Here is a 12,647-nt window from a genome sequence, read left to right on the forward strand (position 1 = left end):
AATGAGATGCTGTCAATTGAATAACAAAAGGTAATAGAAGCAGCATGTTGGCAGTGAGAAGGAGAAAGATCAGGAGTTCAGTACTGGTCACATTAATTTAAAATCCTGACCCTCTTCAATGCAGTATTTCCAAGCAGAAGGAGGATAGTCATACAAGTCTGTCTCTTCTAGGTCTTGTCTGATGTAACCCAGTAGTAAAAGAAGGAACGTGTTGAAGCCTGTTTTGAAGCCTCTGTTGAAGCTGAGGATGCGTTAGAGTTCTTCTACAATCAAAACACACATTTTGACTGCTATTTGAATGTTTAGGGGACTAGAATTACCTTTCTACGTGATTAAGGACCATTGATTTTCTCAACTCATAACACAATTTCTTTATGATTAAGGACCATTGATTTTCTCAACTCATAACTCACAATTTTTACCCTAACATTCCTGACCTTTTGCTCTAACGTGTGTCTTGGATGGTAACTATAATCCATTCCACTGATGCTTTATTTGATTCATTATTTTGGAGTTTTCTTCTTGTGACTGCTTCCAGTAAGACGAGGTTAAACAATGTGCATTCAGATTTTAGTGTTTGACAATCTGAGGTTTAAAAATAAATTTAAAATTGATGCTAACTTATTAATACTGTGAATATTAGCAGGTTTTAAAATCTCTTTGAGACTCAGTTTTCTAATCTGTAACATGCATCTCAAAATAATTCTCAACCAAATGGTAATGAATATTAAAATATGTAATATACTTAGGAATTTCCTATAAAGATATTGACCTTCAAAGCCTAAAGGAAAGGAATACTTGATAAACTATGTAAAAATTTAAAACTGCATTAAAAATACACACAAAAAAGGTAATGTTAGAATAAAATATTCAAACAAATATAAAATAATGTATTATTTAAGGTATGAAGCTAATTCTTACGAATAAAAAGACAAAGGAAAACAACTAAATAGAAAAATGTTCAAAAGGTAGGAATAAGCATATTGCCAATTGAAAAAGTGCCAATACATGTAGAAAAAAGTTGCTCAAAACACTATGAATCAGGAAAATGACCAAAGATAATATATCTTTGGATTATTAAAAACTGGGCTGGGTGTGGTGATGGTCACACAATCAGCACTCTAGGCATTAAGGCAATATCTCTTGAGCTCAGAGGAGTTTTGAACCAAACTGAACAGCGTAATAGGGAGCTCTGTCTACAAAAGTGGCAGGTGGTGGGTGTGTGTGCCTGTGGTCCCAACTTCTGGGAGGCTGAGGTGGTGCTTGAGCTTGGGAGGTGAAGGTTGCAGTGAGCTGAGATCCGGCCACTGCACTCCAGCGTGGGTGACAGAGTGAGACCCGGAATCAAAATAAATAAATAGAATAATACAATAAAATAAAAATAAAAACTCAGTAATTCTCAATTTTTATAAGAATGTAGAGTTATTTCACCTACTGTTGGTTGGAAGCTATTTAACACATTATATGTATTATATTTATTAATTATATGATAATTATGATAGATAATTATGTGTATAATAATACATATATATGTATTATATGGAGTGTAGTTTTATCATTTGGAGGGTAAATTGCTACTTTTTCCAAAAATTTTAAATGCATCTTCCTTTGACATAGCAATTTCAGTTTCAGAAATCTCATTAAAATAAACACTTCCACACACACACAAACTAAGGTGAATCTATAAAGAAGTAGAACACAATATTCTTTATGATAGTGAGGCGTAGAAACAAATACGCATCAATAGAAAAGCAATTATGATGGAATGTCTCAAAGTACTAAATAAGCACCAAAAGAATAAAGTGAACCTCTTGATGCCGAAGATATAAGGATACTTTGTTAAATGAAAAAATAAATGCTTAAGTTAAAAACAATAAATCAATTTACATGAAACCATGTGTATATATGTAAGTTTGTGTGTGATTGCATAAAATTATATGCAATGATATATAACTGAAATTAAACAGGCTATCATGATATACCATAAAGTGTCAAAGCCAGTGTTCTTTGAGAAGAGTGGTGTGAGACAGGGAAGAATGAGGAAATGCAGGTAGGTCTTTCGCCTTTGCTGCGAACCATGGTAGAGATGCGGTTTGTATTGCTGCTTGATAAAAACAGTGATGAGGTCGTTTATATAGATTCAAGACTTCAAGAAAAATAAAAATAAATTAATATTCATTTGATTTTTTGTTTCTGCCGAAAATGTTATAAAATGCATACATGCTCTAGTAAACTAGTGTTACTGCACGCGGCAAGACATTTCAGGTCTTGCAGAAAAATCAACTTGTTTCTGGTAATTGGATCAACTATAACAGCATGCATTTTGAAGCTTGAACTTGCCCCTGGATCCAGAGGAAAAAAGCCTTGGGACAAGCAGAATTATCTTGATTTTCCTTATCCGTTCACTTTTACTAACAAACTGAAATGAACATTTTTGACATGAAGAGGAGTCGTGAAAATTCTTAACCCTCTTCATTTTATTGCTATGTTCAAATTATGACTCACTTTATTGCTATGTTCAAATTATAGCCCTTTTTATCATATTTCTCAGCCACATCAGCAAATATAGTTCTTATTTCTATCTTTTTACCCTTCATCCTATCTCCCTTATTTACTTTCCTTCTCTCCTTCCCTTCCTTTTCCTCTTTTCTTGTTACTTTTTGACTCCTATCGACATTTTGCTCTAGATGAATGCTACCCTCCTCCTCACTTGCCTGAGGGAGATGTTACTTTGAGTGCAGCCCTCTGTCCCAATGACGACTCTCCGCGATGCAATGGTGCAGCAATTGTCTCTCGGCGTCGTGGGGCAGGATCAAGGTGCTGGACTTTCTGTCTTCTGTGATGATCAGAAAGGCCATTGCATTGGTCTCATTGTTTTTTAGACCATGAATGACATATTGTGGCCCCTGGGAGTGAATCTGTCGATACCAATGTATGTACTCATTTCCACCGATGGTAGAGTGATTACAAGGCAGGTTTGCAGCTCTTCCTTCAGCGCAATCCATGGAGGTGGGTTGGGTTGTCTTAGCATCAATTATAGTCCCTAAGGGGTCAAGAAAATCAGATTAGCTTCTGACTCTCAAACCAAGGTAATTCTGTGGTTCAAGGATACAACACTCCCTTAATGCTCCAAAACTTTTATGTCCTGCGAGAACACAAAAAATAGCATTGGTTTTATTATAAAGACCAAAGATACATGCCAATAATATAATAATAGACTCTCTAGGCTGTATTCCATGGGCTCTTGACTTAATAAACCCATAGATTTCATACAATCGAATACTGCCAAGGGCTCTTCTGGGATTATGGTTGTGATCTAGCCTGGTATGTAGATGTATGTACTTCCTAGACAAATGCACAGAACGGTTCTCAATTATATCTAGTATGCTGGATAAAGCACAGGGAGCATAGAGGGCAAACCACCCTACGGGGTGCCTTGTCCTCCGAAGCCCTCCCTAGGTAGACCCAGAGCACTTACCAAAGGTCAGAAACACAGTTACTCTTGCCACCAGCCTCATACTTCAAGGACAAATGAGGATTATGGACCCAGAGTTCAGTTTTTGTGTCTGATTCTAGGTTTGAAGAATTTCCAGAGAACAGAAGCAACAGTTACTGGTAAAGACTTGCAAGGAGTGCAGCTCTCATTGTGTTGTTGTCAGGATCTTTTCAGCCAATGATAGAGCAGTTGCTTTTCTGTGTCTTCCTCTCCAGGTTTAGTCACGTTCCTGAGAAGACAGTGAGTGTATCAAGCAGACATCCTCAACTCAGGGGGTGTCTACTGAAATCATTTATGAGGTTTAAAGTCTAAAAGGCTGGCACTGAATGAGGAAAATCGATCATAAGGATGTATCTATCCAGACCTTTTCTTCCATCATTCTTTCCTCAATGTACCAAATAAATTGTCCTCTGTTCCACGGAGCTTGTGGAAAGTGTCATTAAATCCCAGAAGCCTATACTGAGCTCTGTGTTGTAAGGAGATTAAAGTTCCCATCTACATTCTAGAAAATGGGAGTGAGGTTCAAAGTAGGAAGTGATGTGCTCAGCGGGAAAATAAGCATGAGTAACATTGACACTGAAAGCTAAATCTCCCCAAACTCGGGTTTTCTACAGAGGTCCCTGGAATCATGTATTGACTGTTGTCTAAATAGACATTTCTAGTGCATCTGTTCTTGATGTAGTGACTAGTGACATAAATGGTGCTGGCTCTCATCCGCCTTAAACTCTGGCCTTAAAGTTCATTTCCTAATTTCTATGCTCATGCTTATGGCTACTGTGTGCACCAAGGACACTGAGGCAGAGGAAAAGACCAGGAAAAGAAACAAACAAGGTTGGGGGCCGGGGTGGTAACAATAGGCAAAGGAAAGGAAGAAAAAGGTGTAGGGAATAGGGGAGATAGGAAATGATTAGGGAAGTGAAACTTGGAGAAAGCAGTTTTAAGGGAGGTGCTCTGAGAAGACTTAGTACATCGGTGTAAGGGTCCCGGAACTCTTGAAGCCATAACACACTTAATAAGAGATCATAAAGTACAATTTGTGTAAAGAGGATAAAGGTGTATCTTTGTTTCCTGTTTTCTGTGGAACTTTAGTGGAAAACATAAGCTTAGTGTCCCCTCTCCAAGAAAGACATCTAAGTTTTAAGGTAAAGCAGCCCCCTCTTGTGACTGGCTGAATGAATGAACTGTGTAGCTATAATCAGGCAAAAAGTCAGCCAGCAATCTTCTGACTCTTTTATCAGGTTTGAAGATAGATACTTAGTTTTAATACCTCTGTACTCATCTTTGTTTCATCAGTCCTCTAACACTCCAGAAAGGTTTTAACTATTTTTTAAATTACTTTGTTATTTCAATAATATTCCCATTATAATTCTCAATTACTGACGTGGAGTTCATTTCTCTTTTGTTTCTAATCATGCCATAATTAAAGGCTGGTTCAAAAGCCCATACGATTCAGTGCTTATAAGAGATATTGGCATGGATAGCACTCAATAATTACTTGTTTCGTGAATGCATAGATGAGTCATAATTGACAAATTGACTGAACTTATGCTGAGCAAATATTTAAATTATTCTATATGCACTCTTTCAGTTATCTGGAATACATTTTGCACCAAAGACTACAATGGGGTAAACATAGGGTCAGATTTGTAGGCAAAAATTCAACGATAGACAATAAATTTCTCCAACATGGGTGTGAAAAATCAAGCTACAAAGACATGGAGTAAAAGTCTTAGTAATAATATTCCATTCATTTAAAAAATATTCACTAAGAGCCTACTCTGTACTAGATCATAAAGATGTAAGTTAACAGGACAGTACTGCCGAAAATATAAGAAGAAATAGACAATTACTTAAAGTAGGGAGGACTATATCGTGTTGTTATATTAACAAAGGGAGAAGAAAAGTAATTAACACAATTTCCTTTTTTTGCTTTTGGTTTGATCACCTTTATTTTTTGGAAGACAATTGAGGCTACTAACAGGTGATATTTTTAATGGTATTGAAAATCATTAAGTATTTTGCATAGCTCTAAAGAATAAAAAATATATTTGTCCAAGCTATTGAGTATTTGCAGAGTGTCTTACATTTTAGAAGATTATATGATCTCTAAGATCATAACGGGTAAGGTTTTCTCCTCCTCTGCTTGATGAAAAACCAAAATAATGGGTTCAACCTATTTTAAACTTCTTTATCATTTACCACCATAAAATATACACAAATCTATTATTAAAATTTTAAATTTGTCAAAACTTACACACACACGAGAATCTGATACAAGGCCAATACCCTCACATGATGAATACTCTCAACAATCTAGACATGTAGAAAAGATTCCTTAATCTGATAAAGACTATCTATAAAAATATCCAAAGCTAACATTGTAATTAATGGTAAAATACTGAACATTTTTTCTCTGAGTTTAGGAACAAGATACATTATCACACTTCCATTTATTTTTCACATTGGAATAACTGGCATCAAGTCAGGAAAAAAATAAAATGCATAAAGTCGGGAAAGGAATAAGTAAAACTACTTCTTCATAGATAACATAATTTGAATATAGAAAATTTAAAAGAATCTGTAAAGAAACGACTAGAACTAATGAATGAATTCACAGTCATTGAATAAAAAATTGCATTCTATTTCTAGATTCTAGCTAAAAGCAATTGGAAAATAAAATAAAAATGCCATTTACAATGAAATAAGCAAATGAATGAATTTAATTAAAGATATGAAAGTTCATTAAAATGAAAATTATAAAACATTAATAAAAGGAATTAGGGAGGACCTAAATAAATGGAGGGCTATATTTATACATCTAAGGAATCCATATGTTAAATTATCAGTTTTCTCAACCTTATCATAAACTCAGCAAATCTGAATCAAATTACCAGAAACTTGTTGTGGTAGAAGTCTGAGAATCTGTTTTGCAATTTCTATGGAAATTTAAATCCTATAACAAGTGAGATAACCTTGAAAAAAAAGGTGGGCGATAGCTGGAGGAATTGCATTTCCAGATTTCAAGACTTATGTGAAACCTCAGTAATTAAGAGAAAATGGCCTATTGGTACGAGAATTGTTAAAAAGACAACTTAACAGAATCATGTCCCGAAGTAGATGAACACACGTGTCATGACTTGATTTTCTCCAAAGGTGCCAATGCTATTCAGTGGGGGAAGAAATGGTCTTTTCAATATAAATGCCAAAGTAACTGTTTAATTATATATATAAACACACACACACATATTCCAGATGGGTCAGAAACCTAAATGTGAAGAGTGAAGCTATAAAGTTTTAAAAGAAGACACAGGAGAACAACTGTATTATATTAGAAGTGGACAACAGTATTTTTTAAAGTACACAAAAAACCCTAATCATAAAGAAAGAAAAATAAATTACAGTAGAGACTGCAGTTGACCCTTGAACAAGTTTGGACGGTATGGATCCACCTATATGTGAACTTTTTTTCAACAAATATATTGGAAAAATTTTTGGAGATTTGCAACAGGTTGAAAAAACTTGCAAACACACAATGTAGTCTAAAAATATCAATAAAATTAAGAAAAAGATATGTCATGAATGTGTAAAATGCATGTAAATACTAGTCTACCTTATCACTTACTACCACAAAACATACACAAATTTATTATAAACATTTTAAATGTATTAAAACTTAAGCACACAAACACAGACCGTATGTGGTGGCACTTGGAGTCTGGAGAAATGCACACAAACTTAATTTTATGCAGTATTAAATCACAACTGCATAAAATTAACTATAGTACATACTGTACTACTGTAATAATTTTGTAGCCACCTTCTGTTGTTATTGCAGTGAGCTCAAGTTTGTGAATATCGACTTAAAATGCAATGCTAATTATCTCCACATGAGCAATTCATCTCTCCAGCCACTTGTCCATTGTAGTAGAAAGTCATCTCTCACAGTTCTCACATACTTTTCACTGTGTTTAGTGCAATAGTGTAAACCTTGACTAACACCATGGGATCCATACAAAATTCCACTAGTGATGTTGGATGTGCACCCAAGAAGCAGAGAAAAGTCATGACCTTACAAGAAAAAACTTAATTGCTTGACATTAGGCTGCAGCTGCAGTTGCAGTTGCCTGCAATTTCAGACAGATGATTCATCTTGTAAACAGACTACATAAACTTGCAGAACTGCTATATACAGTATGGTACTGTAAACATATTTTTTCTTCCTTATGATTCTCTTAATATCATTTACTTTTCTCTAGCTTGTTTTATTGTAAGAATATGGTGTATAATACATATAACATACAAATATGTGTTAATTGACTGTTTATGCTATCAGTAAGGCTTCTGGTCAAAAGTAGGTTATCAGTAGTTAAGTTTTGGGGGAGCCAAAAGTTGTATACAAATTTTTGAATGCATGGGGGTTGGTGCCCCAAACCCTCATGTTTTTCAAGACTCATCTGTACATAAGGACCCAGAAGTCCAACCCCCACCTGGCAGTTTGATGATCCTCCCTGCCCTCTGATGTCAATGAGGCTGAATGGGGACACTGGATTCTATCTCTACCAGGTAGTGAGGTGGTGTTCCCCTTCCCCTGCTGGAGTGGCATCAGAGAAAGGAGATAAAACAAAAATTTTAAATAAGATCTAGAGTTTCAAACACAATACTTAAATGTTCAGATTTCAATTAAAAAATACACTCAATATACTCAGAACCAAGAAGATCTCAAACAGAATTTTAAAGAGACAATCAATAGGTGCCAACCGCGGAACTGAAAGTGATGGTAAAATTACCTGATAAAGATATGAAAGCAGCCATGAGGAAAATGTTTCGAAGAGCAACTACAAACATGCTTGAAACAAATGAAAAAACAGAAAGCTTCAGGAGGAAATAGAAAGTCTAAGTAAAGAAGTAAAATACATAAAAAAGAACCAAGATATCAAATGGAAATTTTAGAACTTAAAAATATAGCTGAAATAAAAAGTCCACCAGATGGGCTCATTAGCAAAATGGAGGGATAGAGAAAATTGAGCAGAAGGAATCCCGGAAGATAGAATAAAGAAATTACTCTTAAATCAAATAACAAAGGAAATAGAATGATTTTAAAAAATGAACCAAACCTCAGGGAATGTAGAACTCTAACAAAATATCTAAATACATTCCTTCTAATTGGCAGTACTAAAAGAAAGGAGCAGGGACTGAAAAAGTATCAAAGAAGTAAAAGCCAAAAACTTCTCAAATTTGGCAAGACACAAAATATAGCAGAATGCTGAGTTTAAAACGTCAGTCCCCAAAGGTCATTTATACAACATATATGAAATTGCAAAATTATAACGATGAAGGACAGATTAATAGTTCCCAGGGATGAAGGAGGGGGTGGGAGCAGAGAGGAAATTAATATGACTACAAAAGGACTACAGAAAGCACCCTTGTGGTGATAGAAATGTTCCATGCCTTGACTGAGTCAGCGTCAATATCCTGGTTGTGATATTGTACTATAGTTTTATGCCACTGGAGTAAACTGAGTAAAGGATACATATGACCTGCCTTAATTTTTAAAAATATATGTGAATTTATAATAATCTCAAAATTTTAAGTTTAATAATACATGTCAACAATATTAAGTACTAGCAAGGTTATGGAGAATTGAAACTCTTTTCCATAAAGATATAACCTCAAAAACGGCTTAGAAGTTTCTAATAAGGTAAAAATATGCCTGTTCTATGGCCCAGGGATTCTACTACAACAATAAAACTTACATAAGAATGTTCAACAGTTTCACATGTTCACAAAAAGACTTACATAAGAACATTTATAGCAGTTGTATTCATCATGGCCCCAAACTCGAAACAACACAAATTTCTATTACCAAAGAAGTAGATAAACAAGATTGCATATTCATATAATGGAACAGTGTTCAACATAAGAAACACATAAAAATGTAGTGTATGATTTCATTAATATGAAATTCAAGAGAAAGAAAAACTAATCTAAGACAATAGAAATCAGAATAGTGGTTATCTCTAGGGGTAGGTATTGAGTGAAAAGAGGAATGAAATAATGCCTGGGTTGGTGGAAATATTCTGCATCTTGATTGGTGGAGGATTATTACACAGGGATGTGCATAACTAAACATTCACAAACATTTGATGAATGTTAGTGCACTTTACTGTATGTGTATTATGCCTCAATACAAAAACCAAAGAGATATACTGACAGAACTAAATATGGTGACAACACAAATACTGTATCTTTCCTAATATCAAGACCACTTAGGTTTCCCAGACATTTCTTATCTACTTTGCTGAAGGTCTTTCAGGCTTTTGAATCAATTCGAATAAAGTAACCACAGGCTTGTGCTTTGCTGTTGGGCATCAGAAAGCCCTCAAGTCTCCTAATAATTTTATTTATGTATCAACCTATGCCTATGAATGTTATAAAAAACGTGAGTTCAACTCCACTGGGTCTGCATAGATTTCTCCCTTCATTATTTATTACTTTTCCCAACAGTGAGAAATCTGGCTCTCATGATTCATGATCTATTATATATTTTACCTATATACATTTGTTCAATCCAAATGCTCACATAAATTAGTTGAAGAATTGCTAACCCATACCCCTTGAGAAATAAATTTATTACCTACAGAATGGTATTTGTGTGCCATTCTTTTGCCTTTAGTCTTACAGTATCTACTCAAAATACTATTTTCAGAAATTATTTAGGTTAGTTATTTTCTTCCACATTAAAGACAGTGTCACTGTGTTTACATTATTCACTATAATATTGTTGGATGCATTTGTTACAGTTTCTATTTCTTTTGGGGTTCCACTCACATTCTAGTTATCTCACACAGTAAGATTTACTTTTTGTGGTATACAGGTCTATGGTACAGTTCTCACCAACCCTTTGATCTGTTTCCTATCTTTATAGTTTTGCTTCTACCCATATGTATTAATAATATAAATAAACTCACACAATATGTAGTCCTTTGGACTTAGTTTCTTTTATTTACCAAGACACGTTGAAGATTCATCCATGTTCTTGCATGAGTCAATATTTCATTTCTTTTTATTGCTGAGTAGTACTCAGTCATATGGATGAACCACAATGTCTTTAACCCTTCTCCAGTTGAAGGACATCTGGTCATTCCCAGGTTTCAGTAATTATGAATTAAGCTTCCGTAAACATTCACATGGAAATTTTTATGTGAACATAACCTTTATTTCTCTCGGCTAAATACGCAGGAGAGAGATTGATGAATCATATTGTAAGTGAAGTTTAACTTTATAAGAACTGCCAACCTGTTTTACAAAGTGCTGAGCATTTCTCTTGCCTATCACCAATGTATGAGAGTTCCAGTTGATGTGTAGCCTAACCAGTACTTGATATTCTCATATATTTGAACTTTATCCATTCTTACAGGTGAGTAGATGTAAGTTACTTAATATCTTGAGGTTTCAGTTTCTTTCTTTATAAGTTGGAAATTATAATACCTGCTTCATAAAGCAATATTATCCTTACTTGTTTTTAATCTTATCTCCTGTTTGTGAGCAAGAAAAGCAGAGATGTGGACTAATGGACCCCATCATTGTAAAGGATAGAGAATCACTCTAATCACTCTAGACAGCATGGAGATACAGATTGGATGTGACGAAAGAAAGAAAGAAAGAAAGAAAGAAAGAAAGAAAGAAAGAAAGAAAGAAAGAAAGAAAGAAAGAAAGAAAGAAAGAAAGAAAGAAAGAAAGAAAGAAAAGGAAGAAAGAAAGATAAAAAGGAAGAAAAGCGTGATTAATGCCTTCTGAAGGAGGTCTTTTATTTTATTTTTATTTTTTATTTTTATTTTTTTGAGACAGAGTCTCACTCCGTCACTCAGGCTGGAGTGCAGTGGCGTGATCTATGCTCACTGCAACCTTGAAGGAGGTCTTTTCAGCAGATTCTACAGATGTGTTTTTGTACAGTAGTCAGGTGCAGTCTTTGTGAAAACCTTCCAAAAAATCCTATGAAGAAAGGGTTTTGGAGGAAGAAGCCAAACATTTCAATTTGACACTAGAGTCAAATTGAAATTGTCAGTCCACCCCTTGTTTCTGTACATGGTGTCTCCCAGACAGAAAATATTGGAGAATCAGAGGATGACAGCCCCTCATGTGTGCTTAATAAAAGATACACTGGGAATAAAAGAGAAACAATCAGTGAGGGAAACCAAGAAATATCGGACCATACTCTCCTGAAATTTGGTAGAGAATCAAAATGAGATCCTAATTATACTGGTAAGGTGGTGTGTGTGTGTGTGTGTGTGTTTTCCTTCTTATGTGAATCATCTCTGGCAGCTGTTTTGATGGATGAAATCATTCCCCTCCTGGCAGTAAAGGTCATTTTTTGATCTTTCCAGAATTATTTATGAGGTCTTTTATAATTCATGTCTATTTTCAAGTGCTTGTGATTTTGTTGATTGGTATTATGTTTTACTTTGGCATGATTGTAGCAGAAATACACAGAAAATGTATGAAAGGAAAAAGAGAAAAGAAGGAAAACTTCTTGGGAGAAAGACCCACCTGCCCCCCACCCCCAATAAAAAGTAATAATTTGAGAGGATCAGTGTGCAAAAGGGCCAAGGCTATGACAGAAGAGGAGAAAATAATTTTTTACAATAATTTTAACATAACTGTTTTTGGCACAACTCTGAAATAGCCTTGGAAATGTTATAATGGATGAAAACAACTATTAAATAATTATGGTGCTCTTAGAAATTAACCTAAACATGTGTGTGCTCCCAGCCATATTTTTCTATATATATCTTATTTTGTTTTATAAGTGGCATAGTACTATTTTGTATTTGACTTTGTTCATTTGATAAATTAAATTAACTCTTATGTCACAACATTTTCATCACAACAATTTTATGGCTACAAAATGTTTTATTAGAAAGGTGCAAAAACTTTATTTGACCATTTAGCTGACCAATATCACTTGATTTTAATGTTTAAAGTCTCCAATACAGTTGTATTTTTTATCCTCTCTTTCCCAGGAGAAAAATCTTTGTTAAGTACTGAGAAATAAAGTAATTAATCAAATCAGTGAACACCCTTTGAAATCTGTGGCTAACATTTCCCGGTAGTTAGACCAATGAACATGGCTACCAGAACTTGAATCATCAGC

General features: G+C 34.6%; 1 pseudogene; it reads left to right on the plus strand.

Moving 5' to 3' along the window:
- LOC101014768 overlaps window positions 1-2,842 on the plus strand; it is a 14,585-nt pseudogene extending 11,743 nt beyond the window's left edge.
- Window positions 2,843-12,647: the final 9,805 nt, after the last annotated feature.

Source organism: Papio anubis, chromosome 7, assembly GCF_008728515.1.
Source record: "Papio anubis isolate 15944 chromosome 7, Panubis1.0, whole genome shotgun sequence".
NCBI classification, from domain to species: domain Eukaryota; kingdom Metazoa; phylum Chordata; class Mammalia; order Primates; family Cercopithecidae; genus Papio; species Papio anubis.